Here is an 18796-nt window from a genome sequence, read left to right as displayed (position 1 = left end):
GCCTTGGCATGGCATGCTGCTGGCTTTGGCTGGGCTGCCTTGGCCGTGGCATGGCATGCTGCTGGCCTTGGCCTTGGCATGGCATGCTGCTGGCTTTGGCTGGGCTGCCTTGGCCTTGGCATGGCATGCTGCTGGCCTTGGCTTGGCATGGCATGCTGCTGGCTTTGGCTGGCCTGCCTTGGCCGTGGCATGGCAAGCTGCTGGCCTTGGCCTTCGCATGGCATGCTGCTGGCCTTGGCCTTGGCATGGCATGCTGCTGGCCTTGGCCTTGGCATGGCATGCTGCTGGCTTTGGCTGGGCTGCCTTGGCCGTGGCATGGCATGTTGCTGGCCATGGCCTTGGCATGGCATGCTGCCGGCTTTGGCTGGGCTGCCTTGGCCGTGGCATGGCATGCTGCTGGCCTTGGCCTTGGCATGGCATGCTGCTGGCTTTGGCTGGGCTGCCTTGGCCTTGGCATGGCATGCTGCTGGCCTTGGCTTGGCATGGCATGTTGCTGGCTTTGCCTGGCCTGCCCTGGCCGTGGCATGGCATGCTGCTGGCCTTGGCCTTGGCATGGCATGCTGCTGGCTTTGGCTGGGCTGCCTTGGCCGTGGCATGGCATGCTGCTGGCCTTGGCCTTGGCATGGCATGCTGCTGGCTTTGGCTGGGCTGCCTTGGCCGTGGCATGGCATGCTGCTGGCCTTGGCCTTGGCATGGCATGCTGCTGGCTTTGGCTGGGCTGCCTTGGCCTTGGCATGGCATGCTGCTGGCCTTGGCTTGGCATGGCATGCTGCTGGCTTTGGCTGGCCTGCCTTGGCCGTGGCATGGCATGCTGCTGGCCTTGGCCTTGGCATGGCATGCTACTGGCCTTGGCCTTGGCATGGCATGCTGCTGGCCTTGGCCTTGGCATGGCATGCCGCTGGCTTTGGCTGGCCTGCCTTGGCCGTGGCATGGCATGCTGCTGGCCTTGGCCTTGGCATGGCATGCTGCTGGCTTTGGCTGGGCTGCCTTGGCCGTGGCATGCCATGCTGCTGGCCTTGGCCTTGGCATGGCATGCTGTTGGCTTTGGCTAGGCTGCCTTGGCCTTGGCATGGCATGCTGCTGGCCTTGGCTTGGGATGGCATGCTGCTGGCTTTGGCTTGGCATGGCATGCTGCTGGCTTTGGCTGGCCTGCCTTGGCCGTGGCATGGCAGGCTGCTGGCCTTGGCCTTGGCATGGCATGCTGCGGGCTTTGGCAGGCCTGCCTTGGCCGTGGCATGGCATGCTGCTGGCCTTGGCCTTGGCATGGCATGCTGCTGGCTTTGGCTGGGCTGCCTTGGCCGTGGCATGGCATGCTGCTGGCCTTGGCCTTGGCATGGCATGCTGCTGGCTTTGGCTGGGCTGCCTTGGCCGTGGCATGGCATGCTGCTGGCCTTGGCCTTGGCATGGCATGCTGCTGGCTTTGGCTGGCCTCCCTTGGCCGTGGCATGGCATGCTGCTGGCCATGGCCTTGGCATGGCATGCTGCTGGCTTTGGCTGGGCTGCCTTGGCCTTGGCATGGCATGCTGCTGGCCTTGGCTTGGCATGGCATGCTGCTGGCTTTGGCTGGCCTGCCTTGGCCGTGGCATGGCAAGCTGCTGGCCTTGGCCTTGGCATGGCATGCTGCTGGCCTTGGCCTTGGCATGGCATGCTGCTGGCCTTGGCCTTGGCATGGCATGCTGCTGGCTTTGGCTGGGCTGCCTTGGCCGTGGCATGGCATGTTGCTGGCCATGGCCTTGGCATGGCATGCTGCCGGCTTTGGCTGGGCTGCCTTGGCCGTGGCATGGCATGCTGCTGGCCTTGGCCTTGGCATGGCATGCTGCTGGCTTTGGCTGGGCTGCCTTGGCCTTGGCATGGCATGCTGCTGGCCTTGGCTTGGCATGGCATGTTGCTGGCTTTGCCTGGCCTGCCCTGGCCGTGGCATGGCATGCTGCTGGCCTTGGCCTTGGCATGGCATGCTGCTGGCTTTGGCTGGGCTGCCTTGGCCGTGGCATGGCATGCTGCTGGCCTTGGCCTTGGCATGGCATGCTGCTGGCTTTGGCTGGGCTGCCTTGGCCGTGGCATGGCATGCTGCTGGCCTTGGCCTTGGCATGGCATGCTGCTGGCTTTGGCTGGGCTGCCTTGGCCTTGGCATGGCATGCTGCTGGCCTTGGCTTGGAATGGCATGCTGCTGGCTTTGGCTGGCCTGCCTTGGCCGTGGCATGGCATGCTGCTGGCCTTGGCCTTGGCATGGCATGCTACTGGCCTTGGCCTTGGCATGGCATGCTGCTGGCCTTGGCCTTGGCATGGCATGCCGCTGGCTTTGGCTGGCCTGCCTTGGCCGTGGCATGGCATGCTGCTGGCCTTGTCCTTGGCATGGCATGCTGCTGGCTTTGGCTGGGCTGCCTTGGCCGTGGCATGGCATGCTGCTGGCCTTGGCCTTGGCATGGCATGCTGCTGGCTTTGGCTGGGCTGCCTTGGCCTTGGCATGGCATGCTGCTGGCCTTGGCTTGGCATGGCATGCTGCTGGCTTTGGCTGGCCTGCCTTGGCCGTGGCATGGCATGCTGCTGGCCTTGGCCTTGGCATGGCATGCTGCTGGCTTTGGCTGGGCTGCCTTGGCCGCGGCATGGCATGCTGCTGGCCTTGGCCTTGGCATGGCATGCTGCTGGCTTTGGCTGGGCTGCCTTGGCCGCGGCATGGCATGCTGCTGGCCTTGGCTTGGCATGGCATGCTGCTGGCTTTGGCTCGCCTGCCTTGGCCGTGGCATGCCATACTGCTGGCCTTGGCCTTGGCATGGCATGCTGCTGGCTTTGGCTGGCCTGCCTTGGCCGTGGCATGGCATGCTGCTGGCCTTGGCCTTGGCATGGCATGCTGCTGGCTTTGGCTGGGCTGCCTTGGCCGTCGCATGCCATGCTGCTGGCCTTGGCCTTGGCATGGCATGCTGCTGTCTTTGGCTGGGCTGCCTTGGCCGTGGCATGGCATGCTGCTGGCCTTGGCCTTGGCATGGCATGCTGCTGGCTTTGGCTGGGCTGCCTTGGCCTTGGCATGGCATGCTGCCGGCCTTGGCTTGGCATGGCATGCTGCTGGCTTTGGCTGGCCTGCCTTGGCCGTGGCATGGCATGCTGCTGGCCTTGGCCTTGGCATGGCATGCTGCTGGCCTTGGCTGGGCTGCCTTGGCCTTGGCATGGCATGCTGCTGGCCTTGGCTTGGCATGGCATGCTGCTGGCTTTGGCTGGCCTGCCTTGGCCGTGGCATGGCATGCCGCTGGCCTTGGCCTTGGCATGGCATGCTGCTGGCTTTGGTTGGCCTGCCTTGGCCGTGGCATGGCATGCTGCTGGCCTTGGCCTTGGCATGGCATTCTGCTGGCTTTGGCTGGGCTGCCTTGGCCGTGGCATGGCATGCTGCTGGCCTTGGCCTTGGCATGGCATGCTGCTGGCTTTGGCTGGGCGGCCTTGGCCTTGGCATGGCATGCTGCTGGCCTTGGCTTGGCATGGCATGCTGGTGGCTTTGGCTGGCCTGCCTTGGCCGTGGCATGGCATGCTGCTGGCCTTGGCCTTGGCATGGAATGCTGCTGGCTTTGGCTGGGCTGCCTTGGCCGTGGCATGGCATGCTGCTGGCCTTGGCCTTGGCATGGCATGCTGCTGGCTTTGGCTGGGCTGCCTTGGCCTTGGCATGGCATGCTGCTGGCCTTGGCTTGGCATGGCATGCTGCTGGCTTTGGCTGGCCTGCCTTGGCCGTGGCATGGCATGCTGCTGGCCTTGGCCTTGGCATGGCATGCTGCTGGCTTTGGCTGGCCTGCCTTGGCCGTGGCATGGCATGCTGCTGGCCTTGGCCTTGGCATGGCATGCTGCTGGCTTTGGCTGGGCTGCCTTGGCCGTGGCATGGCATGCTGCTGGCCTTGGCCTTGGCCTGGCATGCTGCTGGCTTTGGCTGGGCTGCCTTGGCCTTGGCATGGCGTGCCGCTGGCCTTGTCCTTGGCATGGCATGCTACTGGCTTTGGCTGGGCTGCCTTGGCCGTGGCATGGCATGCTGCTGGCCTTGGCCTTGGCATGGCATGCTGCTGGCTTTGGCTGGGCTGCCTTGGCCTTTGCATGGCATGCTGCTGGCCTTGGCTTGGCATGGCATGCTGCTGGCTTTGGCTGGCCTGCCTTGGCCGTGGCATGGCATGCTGCTGGCCTTGGCCTTGGCATGGCATGCTGCTGGCTTTGGCTGGGCTGCCTTGGCCGTGGCATGGCATGCTGCTGGCCTTGGCCTTGGCATGGCATGCTGCTGGCTTTGGCTGGCCTGCCTTGCCGTGGCATGGCATGCTGCTGGCCTTGGCCTTGGCATGGCATGCTGCTGGCTTTGGCTGGGCTGCCTTGGCCGTGGCATGGCATGCTGCTGGCCTTGGCCTTGGCATGGCATGCTGCTGGCTTTGGCTGGGCTGCCTTGGCCGTGGCATGGCATGCTGCTGGCCTTGGCCTTGGCATGGCATGCTGCTGGCTTTGGCTGGGCTGCCTTGGCCTTGGCATGGCATGCTGCTGGCCTTGGCTTGGCATGGCATGCTGCTGGCTTTGGCTTGCCTGCCTTGGCCGTGGCATGGCATGCTGCTGGCCTTGGCCTTGGCATGGCATGCTGCTGGCTTTGGCTGGCCTGCCTTGGCCGTGGCATGGCATGCTGCTGGCCTTGGCCTTGGCATGGCATGCTGCTGGCTTTGGCTGGGCTGCCTTGGCCGTGGCATGCCATGCTGCTGGCCTTGGCCTTGGCATGGCATGCTGCTGGCTTTGGCTGGGCTGCCTTGGCCGTGGCATGGCATGCTGCTGGCCTTGGCCTTGGCATGGCATGCTGCTGGCTTTGGCTGGGCTGCCTTGGCCTTGGCATGGCATGCTGCTGGCTTGGCTTGGCATGGCATGCTGCTGGCTTTGGCTGGCCTGCCTTGGCCGTGGCATGGCATGCTGCTGGCTTTGGCTGGGCTGCCTTGGCCGTGGCATGGCATGCTGCTGGCCTTGGCCTTGGCATGGCATGCTGCTGGCTTTGGCTGGGCTGCCTTGGCCTTGGCATGGCATGCTGCTGGCCTTGGCTTGGCGTGGCATGCTGCTGGCTTTGGCTGGCCTGCCTTGGCCGTGGCATGGCAAGCTGCTGGCCTTGGCCTTGGCATGGCATGCTGCTGGCCTTGGCCTTGGCATGGCATGCTGCTGGCTTTGGCTGGGCTGCCTTGGCCGTGGCATGGCATGGTGCTGGCCATGGCCTTGGCATGGCATGCTGCTGGCTTTGGCTGGGCTGCCTTGGCCGTGGCATGGCATGCTGCTGGCCTTGGCCTTGGCATGGCATGCTGCTGGCTTTGGCTGGGCTGCCTTGGCCTTGGCATGGCATGGCATGGCATGCTGCTGGCTTTGCCTAGCCTGCCCTGGCCGTGGCATGGCATGCTGCTGGCCTTGGCCTTGGCATGGCATGCTGCTGGCTTTGGCTGGGCTGCCTTGGCCGTGGCATGGCATGCTGCTGGCCTTGGCCTTGGCATGGCATGCTGCTGGCTTTGGCTGGGCTGCCTTGGCCGTGGCATGGCATGCTGCTGGCCTTGGCCTTGGCATGGCATGCTGCTGGCTTTGGCTGGGCCGCCTTGGCCTTGGCATGGCATGCTGCTGGCCTTGGCTTGGCATGGCATGCTGCTGGCTTTGGCTGGCCTGCCTTCGCCGTGGCAAGGCATGCTGCTGGCCTTGGCCTTGGCATGGCATGCTACTGGCCTTGGCCTTGGCATGGCATGCTGCTGGCCTTGGCCTTGGCATGGCATGCCGCTGGCTTTGGCTGGCCTGCCTTGGCCGTGGCATGGCATGCTGCTGGCCTTGGCCTTGGCATGGCATGCTGCTGGCTTTGGCTGGCCTGCCTTGGCCGTGGCATGGCATGCTGCTGGCCTTGGCCTTGGCATGGCATGCTGCTGGCTTTGGCTGGGCTGCCTTGGCCGTGGCATGGCATGCTGCTGGCCTTGGCCTTGGCCTGGCATGCTGCTGGCTTTGGCTGGGCTGCCTTGGCCTTGGCATGGCGTGCCGCTGGCCTTGTCCTTGGCATGGCATGCTACTGGCTTTGGCTGGGCTGCCTTGGCCGTGGCATGGCATGCTGCTGGCCTTGGCCTTGGCATGGCATGCTGCTGGCTTTGGCTGGGCTGCCTTGGCCTTTGCATGGCATGCTGCTGGCCTTGGCTTGGCATGGCATGCTGCTGGCTTTGGCTGGCCTGCCTTGGCCGTGGCATGGCATGCTGCTGGCCTTGGCCTTGGCATGGCATGCTGCTGGCTTTGGCTGGGCTGCCTTGGCCGTGGCATGGCATGCTGCTGGCCTTGGCCTTGGCATGGCATGCTGCTGGCTTTGGCTGGCCTGCCTTGCCGTGGCATGGCATGCTGCTGGCCTTGGCCTTGGCATGGCATGCTGCTGGCTTTGGCTGGGCTGCCTTGGCCGTGGCATGGCATGCTGCTGGCCTTGGCCTTGGCATGGCATGCTGCTGGCTTTGGCTGGGCTGCCTTGGCCGTGGCATGGCATGCTGCTGGCCTTGGCCTTGGCATGGCATGCTGCTGGCTTTGGCTGGGCTGCCTTGGCCTTGGCATGGCATGCTGCTGGCCTTGGCTTGGCATGGCATGCTGCTGGCTTTGGCTTGCCTGCCTTGGCCGTGGCATGGCATGCTGCTGGCCTTGGCCTTGGCATGGCATGCTGCTGGCTTTGGCTGGCCTGCCTTGGCCGTGGCATGGCATGCTGCTGGCCTTGGCCTTGGCATGGCATGCTGCTGGCTTTGGCTGGGCTGCCTTGGCCGTGGCATGCCATGCTGCTGGCCTTGGCCTTGGCATGGCATGCTGCTGGCTTTGGCTGGGCTGCCTTGGCCGTGGCATGGCATGCTGCTGGCCTTGGCCTTGGCATGGCATGCTGCTGGCTTTGGCTGGGCTGCCTTGGCCTTGGCATGGCATGCTGCTGGCTTGGCTTGGCATGGCATGCTGCTGGCTTTGGCTGGCCTGCCTTGGCCGTGGCATGGCATGCTGCTGGCTTTGGCTGGGCTGCCTTGGCCGTGGCATGGCATGCTGCTGGCCTTGGCCTTGGCATGGCATGCTGCTGGCTTTGGCTGGGCTGCCTTGGCCTTGGCATGGCATGCTGCTGGCCTTGGCTTGGCGTGGCATGCTGCTGGCTTTGGCTGGCCTGCCTTGGCCGTGGCATGGCAAGCTGCTGGCCTTGGCCTTGGCATGGCATGCTGCTGGCCTTGGCCTTGGCATGGCATGCTGCTGGCTTTGGCTGGGCTGCCTTGGCCGTGGCATGGCATGGTGCTGGCCATGGCCTTGGCATGGCATGCTGCTGGCTTTGGCTGGGCTGCCTTGGCCGTGGCATGGCATGCTGCTGGCCTTGGCCTTGGCATGGCATGCTGCTGGCTTTGGCTGGGCTGCCTTGGCCTTGGCATGGCATGGCATGGCATGCTGCTGGCTTTGCCTAGCCTGCCCTGGCCGTGGCATGGCATGCTGCTGGCCTTGGCCTTGGCATGGCATGCTGCTGGCTTTGGCTGGGCTGCCTTGGCCGTGGCATGGCATGCTGCTGGCCTTGGCCTTGGCATGGCATGCTGCTGGCTTTGGCTGGGCTGCCTTGGCCGTGGCATGGCATGCTGCTGGCCTTGGCCTTGGCATGGCATGCTGCTGGCTTTGGCTGGGCCGCCTTGGCCTTGGCATGGCATGCTGCTGGCCTTGGCTTGGCATGGCATGCTGCTGGCTTTGGCTGGCCTGCCTTCGCCGTGGCAAGGCATGCTGCTGGCCTTGGCCTTGGCATGGCATGCTACTGGCCTTGGCCTTGGCATGGCATGCTGCTGGCCTTGGCCTTGGCATGGCATGCCGCTGGCTTTGGCTGGCCTGCCTTGGCCGTGGCATGGCATGCTGCTGGCCTTGGCCTTGGCATGGCATGCTGCTGGCTTTGGCTGGGCTGCCTTGGCCGTGGCATGGCATGCTGCTGGCCTTGGCCTTGGCATGGCATGCTGCTGGCTTCGGCTGGGCTGCCTTGGCCTTGGCATGGCATGCTGCTGGCCTTGGCTTGGCATGGCATGCTGCTGGCTTTGGCTGGCCTGCCTTGGCCGTGGCATGGCATGCTGCTGGCCTTGGCCTTGGCATGGCATGCTGCTGGCTTTGGCTGGGCTGCCTTGGCCGTGGCATGGCATGCTGCTGGCCTTGGCCTTGGCATGGCATGCTGCTGGCTTTGGCTGGGCTGCCTTGGCCGCGGCATGGCATGCTGCTGGCCTTGGCCTTGGCATGGCATGCTGCTGGCTTTGGCTGGGCTGCCTTGGCCTTGGCATGGCATGCTGCTGGCCTTGGCTTGGCATGGCATGCTGCTGGCTTTGGCTTGCCTGCCTTGGCCGTGGCATGCCATGCTGCTGGCCTTGGCCTTGGCATGGCATGCTGCTGGCTTTGGCTGGCCTGCCTTGGCCGTGGCATGGCATGCTGCTGGCCTTGGCCTTGGCATGGCATGCTGCTGGCTTTGGCTGGGCTGCCTTGGCCGTGGCATGCCATGCTGCTGGCCTTGGCCTTGGCATGGCATGCTGCTGGCTTTGGCTGGGCTGCCTTGGCCGTGGCATGGCATGCTGCTGGCCTTGGCCTTGGCATGGCATGCTGCTGGCTTTGGCTGGGCTGCCTTGGCCTTGGCATGGCATGCTGCTGGCCTTGGCTTGGCATGGCATGCTGCTGGCTTTGGCTGGGCTGCCTTGGCCGTGGCATGGCATGCTGCTGGCCTTGGCCTTGGCATGGCATGCTGCTGGCTTTGGCTGGGCTGCCTTGGCCTTGGCATGGCATGCTGCTGGCCTTGGCTTGGCATGGCATGCTGCTGGCTTTGGCTGGCCTGCCTTGGCCGTGGCATGGCATGCTGCTGGCCTTGGCCTTGGCATGGCATGCTGCTGGCTTTGGTTGGCCTGCCTTGGCCGTGGCATGGCATGCTGCTGGCCTTGGCCTTGGCATGGCATTCTGCTGGCTTTGGCTGGGCTGCCTTGGCCGTGGCATGGCATGCTGCTGGCCTTGGCCTTGGCATGGCATGCTGCTGGCTTTGGCTGGGCTGCCTTGGCCTTGGCATGGCATGCTGCTGGCCTTGGCTTGGCATGGCATGCTGCTGGCTTTGGCTGGCCTGCCTTGGCCGTGGCATGGCATGCTGCTGGCCTTGGCCTTGGCATGGCATGCTGCTGGCTTTGGCTGGGCTGCCTTGGCCGTGGCAGGGCATGCTGCTGGCCTTGGCCTTGGCATGGCATGCTGCTGGCTTTGGCTGGCCTGCCTTGGCCGTGGCATGGCATGCTGCTGGCCTTGGCCTTGGCATGGCATGCTGCTGGCTTTGGCTGGGCTGCCTTGGCCTTGGCATGGCATGCTGCTGGCCTTGGCTTGGCATGGCATGCTGCTGGCTTTGGCTTGCCTGCCTTGGCCGTGGCATGGCATGCTGCTGGCCTTGGCCTTGGCATGGCATGCTGCTGGCTTTGGCTGGGCTGCCTTGGCCGTGGCATGGCATGCTGCTGGCCTTGGCCTTGGCATGGCATGCTGCTGGCTTTGGCTGGGCTGCCTTGGCCTTGGCATGGCATGCTGCTGGCCTTGGCTTGGCATGGCATGCTGCTGGCTTTGGCTGGCCTGCCTTGGCCGTGGCATGGCATGCTGCTGGCCTTGGCCTTGGCATGGCATGCTGCTGGCTTTGGCTGGGCTGCCTTGGCCGTGGCATGGCATGCTGCTGGCCTTGGCCTTGGCATGGCATGCTGCTGGCTTTGGCTGGGCTGCCTTGGCCGTGGCATGGCATGCTGCTGGCCTTGGCCTTGGCATGGCATGCTGCTGGCTTTGGCTGGGCTGCCTTGGCCTTGGCATGGCATGCTGCTGGCCTTGGCTTGGCATGGCATGCTGCTGGCCTTGGCTTGGCATGGCATGCTGCTGGCTTTGGCTGGCCTGCCTTGGCCGTGGCATGGCATGCTGCTGGCCTTGGCCTTGGCATGGCATGCTGCTGGCTTTGGCTGGCCTGCCTTGGCCGTGGCATGGCATGCTGCTGGCCTTGGCCTTGGCATGGCATGCTGCTGGCTTTGGCTGGGCTGCCTTGGCCGTGGCATGCCATGCTGCTGGCCTTGGCCTTGGCATGGCATGCTGCTGGCTTTGGCTGGGCTGCCTTGGCCGTGGCATGGCATGCTGCTGGCCTTGGCCTTGGCATGGCATGCTGCTGGCTTTGGCTGGGCTGCCTTGGCCTTGGCATGGCATGCTGCTGGCCTTGGCTTGGCATGGCATGCTGCTGGCTTTGGCTGGCCTGCCTTGGCCGTGGCATGGCATGCTGCTGGCCTTGGCCTTGGCATGGCATGCTGCTGGCTTTGGTTGGCCTGCCTTGGCCGTGGCATGGCATGCTGCTGGCCTTGGCCTTGGCATGGCATTCTGCTGGCTTTGGCTGGGCTGCCTTGGCCGTGGCATGGCATGCTGCTGGCCTTGGCCTTGGCATGGCATGCTGCTGGCTTTGGCTGGGCTGCCTTGGCCTTGGCATGGCATGCTGCTGGCCTTGGCTTGGCATGGCATGCTGCTGGCTTTGGCTGGCCTGCCTTGGCCGTGGCATGGCATGCTGCTGGCCTTGGCCTTGGCATGGCATGCTGCTGGCTTTGGCTGGGCTGCCTTGGCCGTGGCATGGCATGCTGCTGGCCTTGGCCTTGGCATGGCATGCTGCTGGCTTTGGCTGGCCTGCCTTGGCCGTGGCATGGCATGCTGCTGGCCTTGGCCTTGGCATGGCATGCTGCTGGCTTTGGCTGGGCTGCCTTGGCCTTGGCATGGCATGCTGCTGGCCTTGGCTTGGCATGGCATGCTGCTGGCTTTGGCTTGCCTGCCTTGGCCGTGGCATGGCATGCTGCTGGCCTTGGCCTTGGCATGGCATGCTGCTGGCTTTGGCTGGCCTGCCTTGGCCGTGGCATGGCATGCTGCTGGCCTTGGCCTTGGCATGGCATGCTGCTGGCTTTGGCTGGGCTGCCTTGGCCTTGGCATGGCATGCTGCTGGCCTTGGCTTGGCATGGCATGCTGCTGGCTTTGGCTGGCCTGCCTTGGCCGTGGCATGGCATGCTGCTGGCCTTGGCCTTGGCATGGCATGCTGCTGGCTTTGGCTGGGCTGCCTTGGCCGTGGCATGGCATGCTGCTGGCCTTGGCCTTGGCATGGCATGCTGCTGGCTTTGGCTGGGCTGCCTTGGCCTTGGCATGGCATGCTGCTGGCCTTGGCTTGGCATGGCATGCTGCTGGCTTTGGCTGGCCTGCCTTGGCCGTGGCATGGCATGCTGCTGGCCTTGGCCTTGGCATGGCATGCTGCTGGCTTTGGCTGGCCTGCCTTGGCCGTGGCATGGCATGCTGCTGGCCTTGGCCTTGGCATGGCATGCTGCTGGCATTGGCTGGGCTGCCTTGGCCGTGGCATGCCATGCTGCTGGCCTTGGCCTTGGCATGGCATGCTGCTGGCTTTGGCTGGGCTGCCTTGGCCGTGGCATGGCATGCTGCTGGCCTTGGCCTTGGCATGGCATGCTGCTGGCTTTGGCTGGGCTGCCTTGGCCTTGGCATGGCATGCTGCTGGCCTTGGCTTGGCATGGCATGCTGCTGGCTTTGGCTGGCCTGCCTTGGCCGTGGCATGGCATGCTGCTGGCCTTGGCCTTGGCATGGCATGCTGCTGGCTTTGGCTGGGCTGCCTTGGCCTTGGCATGGCATGCTGCTGGCCTTGGCTTGGCATGGCATGCTGCTGGCTTTGGCTGGCCTGCCTTGGCCGTGGCATGGCATGCTGCTGGCCTTGACCTTGGCCTTGGCATGGCATGCTGCTGGCTTTGGTTGGCCTGCCTTGGCCGTGGCATGGCATGCTGCTGGCCTTGGCCTTGGCATGGCATGCTGCTGGCTTTGGCTGGACTGCCTTGGCCTTGGCATGGCATGGTGCTGGCCTTGGCCTTGGCATGGCATGCTGCTGGCTTTGGCTGGACTGCCTTGGCCGTGGCATGGCATTCTGCTGGCTTTGGCTGGGCTGCCTTGGCCGTGGCATGGCATGCTGCTGGCCTTGGCCTTGGCATGGCATGCTGCTGGCTTTGGCTGGCCTGCCTTGGCCGTGGCATGGCATGCTGCTGGCCTTGGCCTTGGCATGGCATGCTGCTGGCTTTGGCTGGGCTGCCTTGGCCGGGGCATGGCATGCTGCTGGCCTTGGCCTTGGCATGGCATGCTGCTGGCTTTGGCTGGGCTGCCTTGGCCGCGGCATGGCATGCTGCTGGCCTTGGCCTTGGCATGGCATGCTGCTGGCTTTGGCTGGGCTGCCTTGGCCTTGGCATGGCATGCTGCTGGCCTTGGCTTGGCATGGCATGCTGCTGGCTTTGGCTTGCCTGCCTTGGCCGTGGCATGCCATGCTGCTGGCCTTGGCCTTGGCATGGCATGCTGCTGGCTTTGGCTGGGCTGCCTTGGCCGTGGCATGGCATGCTGCTGGCCTTGGCCTTGGCATGGCATGCTGCTGGCTTTGGCTGGGCTGCCTTGGCCGTGGCATGGCATGCTGCTGGCCTTGGCCTTGGCATGGCATGCTGCTGGCTTTGGCTGGGCTGCCTTGGCCGTGGCATGGCATGCTGCTGGCCTTGGCCTTGGAATGGCATGCTGCTGGCTTTGGCTGGCCTGCCTTGGCCGTGGCATGGCATGCTGCTGGCCTTGGCCTTGGCATGGCATGCTGCTGGCTTTGGCTGGGCTGCCTTGGCCGTGGCATGCCATGCTGCTGGCCTTGGCCTTGGCATGGCATGCTGCTGGCTTTGGCTGGGCTGCCTTGGCCCTGGCATGGCATGCTGCTGGCCTTGGCCTTGGCATGGCATGCTGCTGGCTTTGGCTGGGCTGCCTTGGCCTTGGCATGGCATGCTGCTGGCCTTGGCTTGGCATGGCATGCTGCTGGCTTTGGCTGGCCTGCCTTGGCCGTGGCATGGCATGCTGCTGGCCTTGGCCTTGGCATGGCATGCTGCTGGCTTTGGTTGGCCTGCCTTGGCCGTGGCATGGCATGCTGCTGGCCTTGGCCTTGGCATGGCATTCTGCTGGCTTTGGCTGGGCTGCCTTGGCCGTGGCATGGCATGCTGCTGGCCTTGGCCTTGGCATGGCATGCTGCTGGCTTTGGCTGGGCTGCCTTGGCCTTGGCATGGCATGCTGCTGGCCTTGGCTTGGCATGGCATGCTGCTGGCTTTGGCTGGCCTGCCTTGGCCGTGGCATGGCATGCTGCTGGCCTTGGCCTTGGCATGGCATGCTGCTGGCTTTGGCTGGGCTGCCTTGGCCGTGGCATGGCATGCTGCTGGCCTTGGCCTTGGCATGGCATGCTGCTGGCTTTGGCTGGCCTGCCTTGGCCGTGGCATGGCATGCTGCTGGCCTTGGCCTTGGCATGGCATGCTGCTGGCTTTGGCTGGGCTGCCTTGGCCTTGGCATGGCATGCTGCTGGCCTTGGCTTGGCATGGCATGCTGCTGGCTTTGGCTTGCCTGCCTTGGCCGTGGCATGGCATGCTGCTGGCCTTGGCCTTGGCATGGCATGCTGCTGGCTTTGGCTGGCCTGCCTTGGCCGTGGCATGGCATGCTGCTGGCCTTGGCCTTGGCATGGCATGCTGCTGGCTTTGGCTGGACTGCCTTGGCCTTGGCATGGCATGCTGCTGGCCTTGGCTTGGCATGGCATGCTGCTGGCTTTGGCTGGCCTGCCTTGGCCGTGGCATGGCATGCTGCTGGCCTTGGCCTTGGCATGGCATGCTGCTGGCTTTGGCTGGGCTGCCTTGGCCGTGGCATGGCATGCTGCTGGCCTTGGCCTTGGCATGGCATGCTGCTGGCTTTGGCTGGGCTGCCTTGGCCGTGGCATGGCATGCTGCTGGCCTTGGCCTTGGCATGGCATGCTGCTGGCTTTGGCTGGGCTGCCTTGGCCTTGGCATGGCATGCTGCTGGCCTTGGCTTGGCATGGCATGCTGCTGGCTTTGGCTGGCCTGCCTTGGCCGTGGCATGGCATGCTGCTGGCCTTGGCCTTGGCATGGCATGCTGCTGGCTTTGCCTGGGCTGCCTTGGCCGGGGCATGGCATGCTGCTGGCCTTGGCCTTGGCATGGCATGCTGCTGGCTTTGGCTGGGCTGCCTTGGCCGCGGCATGGCATGCTGCTGGCCTTGGCCTTGGCATGGCATGCTGCTGGCTTTGGCTGGGCTGCCTTGGCCTTGGCATGGCATGCTGCTGGCCTTGGCTTGGCATGGCATGCTGCTGGCTTTGGCTTGCCTGCCTTGGCCGTGGCATGCCATGCTGCTGGCCTTGGCCTTGGCATGGCATGCTGCTGGCTTTGGCTGGCCTGCCTTGGCCGTGGCATGGCATGCTGCGGGCTTTGGCCTTGGCATGGCATGCTGCTGGCTTTGGCTGGGCTGCCTTGGCCGTGGCATGGCATGCTGCTGGCCTTGGCCTTGGCATGGCATGCTGCTGGCTTTGGCTGGGCTGCCTTGGCCGTGGCATGGCATGCTGCTGGCCTTGGCCTTGGAATGGCATGCTGCTGGCTTTGGCTGGGCTGCCTTGGCCGTGGCATGGCATGCTGCTGGCCTTGGCCTTGGCATGGCATGCTGCTGGCTTTGGCTGGGCTGCCTTGGCCGTGGCATGCCATGCTGCTGGCCTTGGCCTTGGGGCTGGGCTGCCTTGGCTGCGGTTGTCATCACTAGACGTGCGTTGCGTGCGAAGGCGTGCAAAGGCGTGCGCGACCATGCGCGCAACACGCGCACCGTGGTCAAAAAGACCACGCGCGCGGTATTCGCACAGGCCACGCTGCCCACGCCGCCGGCATGCCAGGCCAGGCTGCCCTGGCCGGCTGCATGCCAGGCCGCCCAGGCCGTGCTGCCCAGGCCGGCTGCATGCCAGGCCGCCCAGGCCGTGCGCATGCCATGCCGTGCTGCCCAGGCCGGCTGCATGCCAGGCCGCCCAGGCCGTGCGCATGCCATGCCGTGCTGCCCAGGCCGGCTGCATGCCAGGCCGCCCAGGCCGTGCGCATGCCATGCCGTGCTGCCCACGCCGCGGGCATGCCAGCCCGACTGCATGCCAGGCCGCCCAGGCCGTGCGCATGCCATGCCGTGCTGCCCACGCCGCGCGCATGCCAGGCCGCCCACGCCCGCGCGCATGCCACGCCATGCTGCTCTAGGCCGCGCCCAAGGCCGCGGTCCAGGCTGCGCAAGGCCGCGCCCAGGCCGCGCAAGGCCGCCCAAGGCCGCGCCCAGGCCGCGCAAGGCCGCGCCCAGGCCGCCCAAGGCCGCGCCCAGGCCGCGCCCGAGCCGCCCAAGGCCGCGGTCCAGGCCGCCCAAGGCCGCGGCCGAGCCGCCCCAGGCCGCAGCCCAGGCCGCGGTCGAGCCGCAGTGCATGTAACCCAAGGCCGCAGCCCAGGCCGCGCCCAACATGGGGCGTACCTGACACTGCCTTGCCCTGGGCAAGGGAGGTGCCCCCCCCTTATAATAGCCTGTTAAGCCCTTTTCAATCTGGCAGGAGGAAACATCAAGCATGTTCGAGGAGTCATAATGGGGTTTTTTTAAAAAGTAATGGTTTTTTGCCAAAACTTTCAACATGAAAGTTGTAGGAAATAATTTAATACACCATAAAAAAAATTAAAAAAAATATTTTTTTACCGGAAATATTTTATTTTAATTTATTTCGATTTTAATACTTTAAAAATAATAAAAATTAATAAAAATGGTCAAAAAATTATGGAAAAATTCCAATAATTAAAGGATGATTCACTAGTAATTATAGAAATTATTAAATTATTTTTTCATTTTTTTTATTTTATTTTGATTTTTTTTGCCAAATAAGGACTTTAAAAATTCGAAAACCTCAAGGAAAATTGCAAAAAAATAGGGAATGACATTTAAAATTGATTGTAGTGCATTTTTAATTGTGTTGCACGGTTTGGATAAGATTATAAAAGAATCATGTTCAAAAAGATCGATCAAGGCGGTGGCATGCCATGGCCTTGGCCTTGGCCTTTGCCCGCGGCCTTGGCCTTGGCCTTGGCCATGCCTTGCACAGGGACTTGGCCTTGCCCACTGCCTTGGCCTTGGCCTTGGCCTTGGCCTTGGCCATGGCATGGCATGCTCGCCGAGGCCGTGGCATGCCTTGCTGCTAGCCAAGGCCGTGGCGTGGCATGCTCGCCGAGGCCGTGGCATGCCTTGCTGCTAGCCAAGGCCGTGGCGTGGCATGCTCGCCCAGCCCGTGGCATGCCATGCTCGCCCAGCCCGTGGCACGCCATGTTGGCCCAAGGCATTGGCATGGCATGCCGGCCAAGGCATGCTGGCCAACGCTGCACAAGGCGGTGCCATGGCATGGCATGCTGACCAAGACCGTGCCATGGCATGTTGGGCGACGCCGTAGCAAGGCATGCGGGCCGAGGCCGTGGCATGGCATGTTGGGCGACGCCGTAGCAAGGCATGCGGTCCGAGGCCGTGGCAAGACATGCGGGCCGTGGCATGGCATGGCATGCGGGCCGAGGCCGTGGCAGGACATGTTGGTCAAGGCTAAGGCATGGAACGCCGGGCAACGCGGTGGCATGGCATGCTGGGCAACGCGGTGGCAAGGCATGCGGGCCGGGGCCGTGGCATGGCATGTTGGGCAACGTCGTAGCAAGGCATGCGGGCCGAGGCCGTGGCATGGCATGCGGGCCGAGGCCGTGGCATTGCATGTTTGGCGACGCCGTCGCAAGGCATGCGGGCCGAGGCCGTGGCATGGCATGTTGGGCGACGCCGTAGCAAGGCATGCGGGGCGAGGCCGTGGCATGGCATGCGGGGCGAGGCCGTGGCATGGCAAGTTGGGCGACGTCGTGGCAAGGCATGCTGGCCGAGGCTGTGGCAAGGCATGCGGGCCGAGGCCGTGGCAAGGCATGCGGGCCGAGGCCGTGGCGTGGCATGCGGGCCGAGGCCGTGGCTTGTCATGCGGGCCGAGGACGTGGCTTGGCTTGCGGGCCGAGGCCGTGGCATGGCATGCGGGCCGAGGCCGTGGCATGGCATGCGGGCCGAGGCCGTGGCATGGCATGCGGGCCGAGGCCGTGGCATGGCATGCGGGCCGAGGCCGTGGCATGGCATGTTGGGCGACGCCGTGGCAAGGCATGCGGGCCGAGGCCGTGGCATGGCATGTTGGGCGACGCCGTCGCAAGGCATGCGGGCCGAGGCCGTGGCATGGCGTGCGGGCCGTGGCCGTGGCAGGGCATGTTGGGCGACGCCGTGGCATGGCATGCGGGCCGAGGCCGTGGCATGGCATGTTTGGCAACGCCGTGGCAAGACATGCGGGCCGTGGCATGGCATGGCATGCGGGCCGAGGCCGTGGCATGGCATGTTGGGCAACGCCGTGGCAAGGCATGCGGGCCAAGGCCGTGGCATGGCATGCGGGCCGAGGCCGGGGCATGGCATGCGGGCCGAGGCCGTGGCATGTCATGCGGGCCGAGGCCGTGGCATGGCATGCGGGCCGAGGCCGTGGCATGGCATGCGGGCCGAGGCCGTGGCATGGCATGTTGGGCGACGCCGTAGCAAGGCATGCGGGCCGAGGCCGTGCCTCGACATGTTGGCCAAGGCTAAGGCATGGCACGCCGGGCAACGCGGTGGCATGGCATGCAGGGCAACGCGGTGGCAAGGCATGCGGGCCGAGGCCGTGGCATGGCATGTTGGGCAACGCCGTAGCAAGGCATGCGGGCCGAGGCCGTGGCATGGCATGCGGGCCGTGGCCGTGGCATGGCATGTTGGGCGACGCCGTGGCATGGCATGCGGGCCGAGGCCGTGGCATGGCATGTTTGGCAACGCCGTGGCAAGACATGCGGGCCGTGGCATGGCATGGCATGCGGGCCAAGGCCGTGGCATGGCATGTTGGGCAACGCCGTGGCAAGGCATGCGGGCCGAGGCCGTGGCATGGCATGCGGGCCGAGGCCGTGGCATGGCATGCGGGCCGATGCCGTGGCATGGCATGTTGGGCGACGCCGTGGCAAGGCATGCGGGCCGAGGCCGTGGCATGGCATGTTGGGCAACGCCGTCGCAAGGCATGCGGGCCGAGGCCGTGGCATGGCATACGGGCCGTGGCCGTGGCATGGCATGTTGGGCGACGCCGTGGCATGGCATGCGGGCCGAGGCCGTGGCATGGCATGTTTGGCAACGCCGTGGCAAGACATGCGGGCCGTGGCATGGCATGGCATGCGGGCCGAGGCCGTGGCATGGCATGTTGGGCAACGCCGTGGCAAGGCATGCGGGCCGAGGCCGTGGCATGGCATGCGGGCCGAGGCCGTGGCATGGCATGTTGGGCGACGCCGTCGCAAGGCATGCGGGCCGAGGCCGTGGCATGGCATGCGGGCCGAGGCCGTGGCATGTCATGCGGGCCGAGGCCGTGGCATGGCATGCGGGCCGAGGCCGTGGCATGGCATGCGGGCCGAGGCCGTGGCATGGCATGTTGGCCGACGCCGTGGCAAGGCATGCGGGCCGAGGCCGTGCCTCGACATGTTGGCCAAGGCTAAGGCATGGCACGCCAGGCAACGCGGTGGCGTGGCATGCAGGGCAACGCGGTGGCAAGGCATGCGGGCCGAGGCCGTGGCATGGCATGTTGGGCAACGCCGTAGCAAGGCATGCGGGCCGAGGCCGTGGCATGGCATGCGGGCCGTGGCCGTGGCATGGCATGTTGGGCGACGCCGGGGCATGGCATGCGGGCCGAGGCCGTGGCATGTCATGCGGGCCGAGGCCGTGGCATGGCATGCGGGCCGAGGCCGTTGCAAGGCATGCGGGCCGAGGCCGTGGCATGTCATGCGGGCCGAGGCCGTGGCAAGGCATGCAGGCCGAGGCCGTGGCATGGCATGCGGGCCGAGGCCGTGGCATGGCATGTTGGGCGACGCCGTAGCA

Source organism: Camellia sinensis, chromosome 14 (assembly GCF_055761805.1).
Source record: "Camellia sinensis isolate YWXY chromosome 14, ASM5576180v1, whole genome shotgun sequence".
NCBI classification, from domain to species: Eukaryota; Viridiplantae; Streptophyta; class Magnoliopsida; order Ericales; family Theaceae; genus Camellia; species Camellia sinensis.
The sequence above is the reverse complement of the archived record's forward strand: the minus strand, read 5'-3'. Positions refer to the sequence as shown.